Source organism: Desmodus rotundus, chromosome 6, assembly GCF_022682495.2.
Source record: "Desmodus rotundus isolate HL8 chromosome 6, HLdesRot8A.1, whole genome shotgun sequence".
In the NCBI taxonomy this organism is placed as follows: domain Eukaryota; kingdom Metazoa; phylum Chordata; class Mammalia; order Chiroptera; family Phyllostomidae; genus Desmodus; species Desmodus rotundus.
Window position 1 is genome coordinate 94,364,384 of NC_071392.1, and position 10,610 is coordinate 94,374,993.

A 10,610-nucleotide genomic window follows, 5' to 3' on the forward strand; every position below is an offset into this window, starting at 1 on the left:
CAGAACCTGGGTGTGCACGGCACAGGAGGCAGGAATGGGGCCTTCTCCAGACCTGCGGGCGCTCAGTGCCGCCAGGGCACTTGTGGAAATACCGGGCCTCACCAGCAATGGTGCCCTTGGCCCCCGCCAACTGGGAGCCCCTCGGAGGAAGGTCCAGCTGGCAGCCTCTGGGGCCTTCCCCTTGCTTGGCTGGAACCAGAGCTGCCGGGACGCTGCCCACTGCTGCCCATGGAAACGTGGCCTCGCCTGCTGCCTCAGCTCACTGTTTGGTTTTCAAACCCCTGACCTTTCCACTGAGGCACCTCGCTAACCAGAGGTTTCTCTTGGAGCCCGCCAAGGGGCTTAGGAAATCACAGAGGGCAACTTAGCGCGGATGTGCGACAAGGTGTTTGCTTAAAACCACCTAGAAGTCATCACCCTGGGGCCTTGTTCTACCAAGTGGGTAGGCGGGGCCCCGGTCCAGGCTCCCTGGCATCCGGCTTGGGATGTCTCTTCCAGGCACTGCAGAGCCAGGATGGCGCAGCCATGCCACAACTGCACGTGGTTGGCCCTGGGGGAGCGCTGCCTGGGGGTGCTGCGGCTGGCTGGGGAGCCTTGGGGGCCTGCTGCCCCGCCCCGACACGCCCACTGATGAGTGTGATGGGAGCCCGCCCGCCCGTGGGAAACGAGGGCCTTGATCCATTCAGGAGAGTCTCGCTCCCTGGGTGAGGCAGGCAGGCGGTTTGCTGAGGGAGTGGACGGGCTGGGACAGCACCAGTGTCCCTGGGGTCCCTGAGCAGCCGGGTCCTGGTTGTTCGATACAATTGCCCCAGGCCCCGGTGCCGCCTGCACTTGTTTGGGGCTTTGTGGGCTTTTCTGACCCAGAGGAAGAGCCGGGACCACGGAGCCCACGGCACCCACGCTGGAACATGCCACGTCCACTGTTGCTTCCAACAGGCTTCCGGCTGTGGGGGGCCGCTGGCCATGATGGGAGTGGGAGGGGCTCGGCTTCTCCTTCCTTCTCTGGCTTCAAGAACCCTGTTCTGCATCACCGAGTTCCTCTCTCCCCTCTGGTCCCCATGCCACCACGGGGCAACTCTTGCTTGCAAGAGGGCTTCCTCCTAAGTTTTAAAAAACACGTCCATGCCCTGACCCATGTGGCTCAGTGGGTTGGGCGTCATCGGGCAAAGCAAAAGGTCTTCGGTTCGATCCCCGGTCGGGGCACAGGCCTGGGTCTCGGGTTCGGTCCCTGGTTGGGAGTGCGCTAGAGGCAGCCGATCGATGTTTCTCTCACATCGATGTTTCTCTCCCTCTCTTCCTCCCTCCCTTCCCCTCTCTCTAAAAACATATGAAATAATAACTCCACAACCATGCGTGTGCCAGTTGTCTTTGCTGCCAACGCGGTCGGTGAGCCGAGTGGCTCAAAACGACAGACGTCACAGTCATTGTCACTGTGTGTCCGGAGGGCTGCAGGCGGGGGTGGGGGCAGGGTTACCGAGACACTCGGACACGAGACGTGCAGGATTTGTAGCGTTCAGCTGGAGATTTTCCCACCGGTGGCGTGGAAACTGCACGTTCCAGAATGCAGTATTCCGAGGAGGATTTAAAAAGAGATCGCACATACAGACGTAAGCGAAGCTCAAGCTGGCCAGAGGGGCCAGGCAGGGCCTCCCCCCACTCCCTGCCCTGCTGCACCCACGCTGAATTCCGGCTGTTGGCCCAGCCCAGGCCCACGGGGCCTCAGCCACCACCTCCTCGTCCTTCACAGTCCCAGGTTTCCCCTCAGCTGTTAGCCGTCCTCCTAGACATGGGAGCCGCATTCACTGGGAAGAACCAGAGGGACAGGCTGCCATGGGGGCTGCAGGGTGGGGGCGGGACGGGCAGTGGCTCTGAGTGCCCACGTCCACCCTCCCCTGACCACGCGCTCCAGGCTGAGGTGGACAAAAGCAGGAGGAGCTTCAGCGTCCTCGTCTGTAAAATGCAGACGATGTGGCCCGCTGTTGTTCGGTGGCTGCGGGCACCTGTGACAGGGGCGTGACCTCAGGAAAGAGGTCTCTAAGTACCAGTCCCCGGGGGAGGGCATTTTCTTTTGCAGATTTGCTCTCGGACAGAAGGCAAACACCAGAACTGCACACCCGGTGCAGGAGGACACACGTTCCCATCTGCTCAGTTTCCGAAGAAAAGCAGCGTTTGGCCAGCACCCGCCCTGGGAGGCCAAGCCTTTGTTCCTCCTATAGAGGCTCTGCTCTGCCACTCCATTTCGCAGGCAGGCGGCGGGCAGACTGGGCAGTGAACGCCGAAGGCTCACACGCAGCTGATGCTAGTTCTCTGATCACTCGGGAGACAGGGGATGGCAGGTCCTAGGATGTGATGGTGCGGTCCAGGGTTGGGACGTCCCGACAACAAGGGGTGGGGAAAGGCATGGAGGGGCAGCTGAGCGGGGGCATCTCTGTGTCCTCTGTCCTGTGACTTCCCCCCTCCCCGGGCGGGGCAGGGGGAAGTTCCCACAGACACGACCTCTGGCAGCTCAGCCCCTTCCCTGACACCCGGATGCCCCCGCTTTGTCTGCAGTCAGGGCTCCACTTGCCTAGAAATATTGGAATAGAACAGCATCACTCATCTGCCAGTGACTCCTCACGAGCTCCAAGAATAAAACCTGAACGGTGCCTCTTTTGTCACTCTCCACTTGGAGTTCTGTCATTCAAGGAGACACCAGGGGAAACAGAGCCAGGTGCGGGGGTGGGGGTGGAGGGAGGGGAGAGGGGGGCACAGGCAGGCAACCAGGGCAGGGAGGAGGAGGAGGGGTTCCCTGCAGAGGCCCCAGCAGGCCAGGTGGCCTGGGGATTGTGAGGTGCAGTCCCCGCAGCAAGTCTGGGCCGGGCCGAGGAGGTCAGAAGGCTCCTCTGGAGCTGCTGACCTTGAACTGGTCCTCGTTTGGGCCTGTGAGAGACCAGGGGCTTCCGTAGCCAGTGACCACGCCCCAGGGCTCTGCATTCTCTCTCAGTGAATGTAAGGTGGGCGTGAAGCCACGCCTTTCTCCGGGGGCTTAACGCAGAGCAGAGGGGACACATGTCACTTGCATCCCTGCTCACAGGTGTCCCCGAGGGCCTTCAAAGGGGGATGAGCGTGGGCCATCCCTGCAGCCCAGACCCGGGGCTGCCCTTTCTGGGGCCGGGCGTGGGCTCTGCAGACACTCCATCCATCTGCTGGAGCCTCACGTCCCACTGAGGGCAGCTGGCTCGATCGCTGGCACAGCTGTGCAGTCTGGCTTCTAAAACCATACCATCACTGGGACAGGACCGTGCTGAGGGGACACGTGTCCTGGTACGCACGAGCGGTGAAAGAGTACCAGATCCCGCACGCGCCCGGGCAGACAGCACTTGCAGGGGTCACCCCCCCTCCGCCCCCACTGTAGGTACGTATCCATGTCGTTGTTATGGTGATGCCGCACGCTGGCATCCACCCGGGCACCTTCAGCGTGTGGGCCCCTTGGACCCTCGCACGCGCGCCCGCACACGCCGTGTGTTAAACATGTGTCTCTGTGCATCGGGCCCCACGGCTGGGGGACGCGGTGTGTTTGTTGTTCTCCTTTCCTGCGGGTGCCGCTGAGCGAGCAGCCTCGCGGCCAACGTCCTCCACAGCCCTGGAAGCTCCGTCTGGCTCCTGTAATCTTTTCCAAATGCCACTTTTGTTTGACAGCCTGGGCCTCTGGATGAGAAATCCATCGCTCCTTTGTTAGTCTTCAAAACAGGTCAAACAGGCCCCTCTGCCGGAACAGCTGGCACCAGGCCCCCGAGGGGACATCTGTTGGTTTTGCTCCTCCAGACCCAAGGCGAAGACATCCGCGCCCCCGCCCCACCCCGCCCGCCCCAGGCCCGTCCCTTCTGCTGGGTCTCCCGTCTCTGTTCCTGAGAGCCCATCCGTGCAGCCTGGGGAGGGCTGGCCTCCATTCCCCTGCCCCCGGTTATTAGAGCTGCCGGTCCTGCGGGACAGGGATGGGCCTGAGCGTGCCGCCAAGGTGGACACTCAGAGCCCTGTGCTCGTTGCTCTGCTGGCTCCGGGCGGAGGCACAGAGCCCAGACCCATCCCTCAGCCCTCGGCCTGGCCGCTCCTCTCCTCCTCCAGGGGCTGCACCCAAGGGCCGTGACCACGGGCACTTCAGACATCACTGTGGTGCCACGCGATTCCTATGCCCTCTATACATGAAGACAGAGAGATGGCAGAATGGCAGGCAGAGTAACCATGGTGTCGTTTTGCTGTAATGAATCAGAGACGGTGATGGTGTCACACACGAACAGGGTTTGTCTTTTCCGAGGGTGCAGACATCGGCCTCTGTGTGGCTCCAGCCCCGTGGGAACCGTGTGGAGATGGTTGGCCTCTTCCGGTGATGGCCAGCGATGGACTTCGTGACGGCAGGTGGCTGTCTCAGGCTGATCCTCCTGCCCGCTGACTTCCTGAGAAGGAAAAGCAATTTTCTGAGAGAACGTTTCTAGAGCCTCGCCATTACTTCTTGAGAATCACTGCACAACTTGCCCCCCGCGTGGGGGACGTCCCGGCCTGGTTCCCAGCGCATTGTCTTCAGCTGCCCGGGGTCTGCGGGGCGCCGGCAGCCCTCCTGAGTCCTGGGACTCACCTGACACCAAGATTTCCATCCATTTTCACCTCGCCAATGGGTCGATGAGGGGTGTTTGACTATTTTTTCTTTTTTAAAGATGTTATTTATTTATTTTTAGAGAGAGGGGAAGGGAGGGAGAAAGAGAGGGAGAGAAACACCGCCTCTTGGTGTTGGTTGCGTGCGCCCCCTACTGGGGACCTGGACCGCAACCCAAGTATGTGGCCTGACTGGGAATCGAACCTGCAATCCTTTGGTTCCCAGGCTGGTGCTCAATCCATTGAGCCACACCAGCCAGGACTGACTTTTTCAAATAATATTTTAAAACAATTTGGGGGGAGGCTGAGTGGACGAGTGGATGGAATCGGATCGGCCGCGGTCAGGGGCACAGGGGGTTGGGCGATGGGCATGTCGGCACTTTCTGCAACACAGTTAACACACACAAAGTGGGGTGCAAATAAAAACCTGTTTATCAAAGTGAATTCTCTCTCTCACCAAGTCACGGAATTGCAAACCAGCGGGGGTGTCCTCCTCGCTGTTAGTAACTGCATCTCAGAATCAGTCACCAGGTGTCTGGCTGCAGAGGGGGATGATGCTCATTTCCTATCACAGCTTCTCCCTCGGTGAAACGAGCGGCGTATTCAAAATTATAACACCGTGTAAGGGGAGTAGGGCGAGTGGAGCGGGGGCTCCGAGTGGTGGGGGTGGCAGGTCGGGGCGGAGGGGTGTGGTCCACTCACTCCCTTGGTGGGGTTCTTGCTGCTCCAGGAAAAGCCTTCCCTGAGCGGAGGAAGGGGCTGGAGTCAGGTGGCCTGGGTCCGCTCCTGGCTCCCTGTCAGTGGCCCTGGAGCACAAGTAGGCAGCTCCTCACCCCGGGCCCCTCCCTCCCATGGACAGCGGGGCAGGATGCCTCCCCGCCACCCAGGCCGTGGTGGGAATCTGGGAGACACTGTGGTGGCCAGGCAGCTGCCTCCGTCTCTCTCTCTGGGGCCCCCCTGAAAAAATGTGGGACAGGGAGCCCCACGCAGGCCGTGCATGGGGAGCAGGGCTGGACACAGCATTCGGGGCAGGTGTGTGAGGCCGGCGGGAGGTGACTGATGAGACAGTGCTGGCACAGTGCAGTGGGCCCCCTGCCCCAGGACATGTGGACCCCCACCTCGGTGTGTCCCACCGTGGGAGACTCCTGGTGGATGGGGGGCTGCTCACTGGGCCCCATTCAGCTGCCACACAGGTACCCAGGAAAGGAATGCGGGTGCAGGGGGGGACGCCAGCAGATCGCGGGAGGAGGCACGAGCTCCTCCAGCAGGGTGGGCACTCCCCGAGAGGACTTCCTTCAGCTCAGCCCCCTTCCTCAGCCACAGGGACTCCCCCAGTGCCCGGGCCCCACGGGAGGGGAGAGTGTGAGAGGGAGACACATTTCAAGAGGGACCTGGCTCTGCTGAGTCCAGGGCAGGGGTCCCCTCTGCTGTCCACCCCAGAGGCCCTGTCTATCTGTCTGCACAGGTGGTATCCTTGGTTTCCCTGGGATGGTGTCGACCCCGTTCTGGCATCTCCACAAACCCAGTACATCACTGAGGGAGGTTGAAGGATGGAAACAGGAAGACACAGGTTCATGTCCCTCCACCCAGGTGTGGTCCCCGAGGGAGCGCAGATGGAGGCTGGTCCCGTTCAGGGGCCCCGGCTTGGTGCTCTGAGGACCCGGCTCTGTCCACTCAGGAATGCCCCTCCGGATGCCTGCAGGCTCAGCGGACCAACCACAAGAGGGAAGACCGAGGCATTTTGATGGGAACTTAACTTTTTGCGGGCTTTGGCGATGAACCCAAGATTCCTGCTTCAAAACCTCAATGTGCTTTCAGACTGAGAGGTGCTCATTGGGTTGTTGGAAAGAATTCATGGGTTTCTCAGAAAATGACAGGCCTCCCTCCCCCCCAGCCTGGCGTCCCCAGCCACCCCCAAGACCCTGGAAGTGCCCTGCCCCCTCCATTCAGGACCCTGGGTCTCCCAGCTGTTGGCACTGCGGTGTCGGGCATCCTTCCCGGGCAGCTCTGGTTCCGGGTGAGTGTCCGCCTTCCAGGTTCCGGCCCTCGCAGCTCACTGAGCGCTCTGCAGCTGTGCGGCCCCAGCTCGCATGAGGGACGTGGCGGCGACCTTCTGGGTCCCGGCACCCCACAGGTGTGGCTTAGCCGCAGCCTGGCCTTTGGGGGATGGAGTCTGGGGGAGAAGGGTTGCACCCCCAGGGTCTCACAGAGAGGTGCGGGGGGCTCCTTTCTTCAGTGTGGTGCCTGTGGTTCTGGGATCTGCCTCCTCACCGACCAGCCTGGCCACAGAGGCAGAGGAGGTGCTCCTTCGGGGGATGGTGGGGGTATCCCTTGCCCTGCACCACGCAGTGTCCTTTTGTTCCCCTGCTGCCTCCTCCCCAGGCCTCGGCTCCCACATCACTTCCTTCACCAGCCCGGCCCTCTCGGTGGCTGTGCAGGGTGAGGCCCCTAGGGTCCTGGGGACGTCCTGGTGCCGCCCAGCGCTCTGTCCTGGGTGGCAGCTCTGGGCCTGGCATCTGGAAGACGCTCAGCACATGTTTGTTGACCGACCAAGCGCACTGAGCACATTGTGTCTCTGGGGGCCTGTGGCTTTCAGCTGTCTTCGTGGTCCTCAGAGCATCGTGAGGTCAAGCCAGAGGCTGCTCCAAATGACGGCTGGTCCCCTCCCCACCTGCCTTTCCTCTGCCGCCCTAGATACGCTGGCACCCTCTTCCCTCCCCCGACATCACCCAAATCTGCCATTGGTGAAATGGCTGGTGGTAATTCAGACTAAAGGGTGAATGACTGCTAAGAGTTAATGGGCCCCTTTTTACTTTATATTACATAACAAGAGTTTTTTTTTTTTTTAAAGACCAGTCTGACTGTGGAATGGTGGCCAGCTGGCAGGGACGGGGTGACGGGGTCTGAGCTCCCTGGGGGAAGACATGGGGTTTGCTCTGCAGGTGGTGAGCCATCTGCCCTGCCTGTCTATGCCTCTCTCCCATCTCTGCACCCCCAAAGAAGCCCGTCGTCTTCATTCCAAAGCTGGGGAACATGATGGTCCCTCCTGTCACATCCTGTCACAACGGGGACATTCACTGAGTAACAAACCCCATGTCTCTGCCGTTATCCTAGGTAAACAGGGGGGTAGCCGCCACATTTCTCAGCTGCCTGGGGAGAAAGGCTCATTTGAGCTGGGAGCTTGGAGAGAGCGTGCTGTCCTCGTGAAGAGCTCTTTAGCTGTCACCTGCCATCCTGAGCACGAAGCTCCTCCTGGGGCCAGAGTCGCACAGAGACACAGCTCAGTGGACAAACACCACCTGGGGAGCCGGGAGTACGGCCGGCTCTCAGGGCCCAGAAGGCCCCCACCAGGGAGGGCGCCGTCCCCACTCAGGACCGTTTATGAGGCCCAGGCCGGGTCGCAGGCTTTCTGGGGTCACTGACTTTCCCCTTAAGGACACCCTTCCCCCACCCCCACCCCCTGGGCTGTGCATCCTGCTGTGGCTGGCCCGTCACCACTCCGGTATCTCCCTGGACGTGTGGAGCTGCAGGGCCAACAGCGACTTCCGCTGCCACTCGGGGATTTTCTGGGAAAGTGGGGAGTACAGGAAGAGCCGCCTTAGTGTGCTCGCTGAGAAGACACAATCATTAGCTGCAAAAGGAATTCGTGCTGGGCCGCTGTGGTGAGGGGTGGAGGCCTGGGCCTAATTAGGCTGCTAATTAGTGACTGCCAGGTGTGTGATTACCTGCCGCTGGGCTGCCCCACTCAGTCGGCTCCTGTGATGCTCTGGTGGAAATCAGTGACTCCAGGGAGGGACTGACTGACCTCGAGGCCAGGGCTGGGGTTGCGTCGCCTGCATGCTCAGGAAACTCGAGGGCTGGTGGGACGCACAAAACAGTGGTTTGAACTTGGTGACAGCCAGCTGCCCCAGGTGCTCTTTGGATGCAGGTGGGGAAGCCACCCCCATCCCCGAGTCTAACCCAGGGGCGAGGGCACAAACCAGCCTTAGAAGCAGGTTCCCACATGGTTCTGGCAGAGATGGGGAGGGTCCTGACCCCAAGAAATGCTGGCACAGGGGACAGGCTTGCTGGGGAGACCTGAGGCTCTGCCAAGAGGCAGCGTGGCCCAGTGTGAGTGGTTGAAGGTTGATTTTACATGTCCACCTGCCAGACCACAGGGCCCAGATTAAACGTTATTCTGGGGGTATCTGGGAGGATAGCACTCGAATTGGTGGGCTCAGTGAAGCGGCGCCGTCCGCAGTGTGGGTGGGCCTATCCAGCTTGCTGATGGCCTGGATAGAACACACACAGAATGCGGAGGATGCCCGCCCTGCCTCTCCGCCTGAGCCGGGACCTCGGTTTCCTCCCTGCACTTCTCAGCCTCCATAACCACCGACCAGTTCATCCCCCCCCCATGTCTCTCCCTTTCCACAGCCCCCCCATTGGCTCTGTGTCCCTGCAGAGCCCTGATGGAGGGAGGCTGCTTGTTCAGCTCCCGGTGCCTCAGTTTCCTTACCTGTCAAGCAGGGAGGATGATTATTTTAATTATTTCATAAACACGTATACCTGCTGTTTAATCCAGAGACCTCTCTAGTCTTCAAACGCCCAAGCGAGATCAATACTGAGGTGTCCTCCTCACCTTGGATGTGGGGAAACCGAGGCACGGAAAGTATAAGTAAAACGCTCAGGATCCTGCACATCTGCCCCAGGCCTGTGGAGCTCACGCTACGCTGGTAGCCCTGTCTGGCGCGTCTATAGGTCCAGGTCACACGCTGGGTTGTTAGATTATGTATCGGCTTCTCCATCTGCATCCTCGTCACCTTGCTGCTGCTGGCTGGGAACCCCCATGAGAGCCACGAGAAGCTCAGCCTTGTCCCCGACAGGCGCAGCCAGGGCGGAGGGCCTGGCTCCTTCAGCGACAGCTCCTGAGAGCCTGCGGTCCCTCAGCACCACTCGGAATAAATGATCCAGTTATGAATTAAATGCAGCGGAATGTAATTACTGGGGGAGCCAGCCGAGAATGAAACGCATTATACATATAATAGCTATTAAGTCGCTGTCGCCTCTGCCTGTCCAACGTGCTGCCGACCGAAACAAGTCCAAGTACAGATTCTCAGCAGGGGCGACTGCCCAGAGCAGCCGGCACGCAGAGCCCGGGGATCTTGCCCACGAGCACAGCTGGTTCTTCAGGAACCCCCAGCCTCCAAGCTCAGACCAGAGAGGGGCCACCTCAGGGCCCTGGGACTACCGGACAGTGGCAGTTGAGCACCATGCAGGCCAGGGACGTCCTTGGAGCCTGGTGCAGACCGATTCCTCCTCACCTGCGCCGATACCTGCGACATCGCGGACGAGCCTCGAGCGTGATGCTCCGCGAGCCCAGCCAGAGCCACACGGCCACATGGCCTGTGATTCTATTTAAGGGAACATCCAGAACAGGCCCCTCCAGAGATCCCCATCACCCAGCGCAGGGCCTGGCTCAGAGCAGATGCTCCCCCGACTCTCCCATGTTGTCCAGCTTCAAGCTGGCTGCTCAACCCCATGCCCTGCCCGGGTCCTGGCAAACGGAGGTGGCTGGTCAGGATTCATGGAAGGGGTGGCGTCCAGCTCACAGTCACAGAAACGTCTCCTGGGGGAGTGGAAGGAAGAGACCCCTGAGTGGCTGGCATATGTGGGGGAGAGGCTGCTAGGTGGGCATGGAGACAGGGTCCTGTGGGTGGGCAGGTGGCTCTGTGGTCTTCAGGGAACCAGACACCCAGGGTGTGCATATGCTGCCCCCTGTTGCCCAGTGGCTGCAATGGCAGCCCCCACCGCACCCACCAGCCCTGGGAGGTGGTCGGCTGGGGGCCGAGCTCACATCAGACGAGAGGCCAGGGGAGCCCAGGTCCCGGCAGAATCAGGAAACGCCGGCAGGCTCGGCCCGTGATAGGCCAGGCGTTGCTGATGCCTTGAGGCACTTCCAGCTGGCAGCGCCGTGCTCCAGGTGCTTCCGTTTGGTTTCTTCT